We start from the raw sequence: 1,594 nt of genomic DNA, 5'->3' as shown, positions 1-1,594 counted from the left end.
TTGGCTACTCAGTTTTATTTTGAAAACAAGTTAAAGACCATACGAAGCTTGCTTACAGATTAACAAGTTTCATGTTTAACTTCGGGAAAATAGGAACAGAACGCTCCTGAAAAGGTAGGACACATCCTTAAAAGTACTTCAGTGTGAATCTTGCGTCACACAGGGCTGCAAAGAACACACCAGCAACCTTGTGCTGACATATTCTTGACCTTCGTTGCAAGAGCACAATTGCAACATCCTGAATGTCTGTAGCTAAAGTTTTCCCAGCAGGTTTTCCAGCTTGCTTGCACATATACTGAAGTGCAGCTATGTAAATATAATTTATACATTAACACCTAGCCAGCATGCATGTGAGGCCTTATTTGATGCTCCTGATTGCCATGCACCATCAAAAACGGATTTAAAAAGTCCAGCTTTGTAATACAGCAGTTATACTTTCCATTTTACATATAATACACTTATACCAGGACCAATCTGCAAATTAAGCCACATGCAGATGAAAAAAAAAGTATTGTGTATTTAGGAAACTTCCTTTAAAACAAGTTATTTTATCTCAGTCCAAACATTCACAATAGCAGGAAGCTGGATCATAGCATGTTTACAATTGTATAATGGCTCCAAAAACAGCAAAGCATCCTCCCACTGTATTAAGAAAAGATGAAAAATAAGATTAGCATGAAGTCTCTTGACTGAATTAACCTAAGACAAATTATTTGGACAACTATGGTGTACATTATTTAAAAATACGTTTAAACTGGTTTTTGGTTTTTTTTTTTTTCAAATATGTAATTATTCTATAAACATTCCTACTTTTCTGATGAATCAATGCTCAAAATTTGGCCAGAAGACAAGTCAGTTCCCATGTAATGGAAGCTCTCAAGTGGATCTCAGGGGAGGTTTTCCAGCTTTTTTTCTGTAACTCCCTTTTTCATTCTGTCCTGTATTTTTTCTTGCAAACAGCTTCAAAACAGCAAGTACATCTTACTCATCTTTTGTATTTTATTCTGCACTCTTCCCTAGAAAAGCTGGCATTACAAGGATCCAAACTGTATTAGAAAAAAAGGTAAAATCAGTATTCCTCTAAGAACAGCAGTTTCAAGTGTAAATGGCAGGACACAGAATGGTATTGCTGGTATTTGGGCAAGCCCCGGATTACCTGGCAGAGTTCAGTGGCACAAGCTGGCAGGAGCACCACCACAGGGAACAAAGGGAATGGCAAAGTCCTGCAGGTAGTGAACACTCCTGGCTCTCAGCTGGGTCAGCCTGACTCATGGCACATGTTGGAGATGTCCATCATTTGACATATATTCAGGACAGGGATTTCAGACACTCAATCTAAATCTAACATTAACAACATGTTAGATCAGCTTTGGGTCTCCACTCTGATCGCAGGTACTGTGGAAATACCCATCCAGAATTTCAGCATGCAGCACAGTACTGCCTTTAATTGAAAAGGGACAGAAAAGCATGCTTCTGTGTTCATATTTCATTCCTCAGCCCATCTATTCTATCTTTAGAAATAGAATGTATTAATTTTAACTGTAGTTCCCTCTTCTTAAAGATAATCCAGTAGTAGCAGAAGAAAACACAAGAC

Source organism: Cyanistes caeruleus, chromosome 3 (assembly GCF_971803275.1).
Source record: "Cyanistes caeruleus chromosome 3, bCyaCae1.hap1.1, whole genome shotgun sequence".
NCBI lineage: Eukaryota > Metazoa > Chordata > Aves > Passeriformes > Paridae > Cyanistes > Cyanistes caeruleus.
This window is presented reverse-complemented; position numbering follows the sequence as displayed.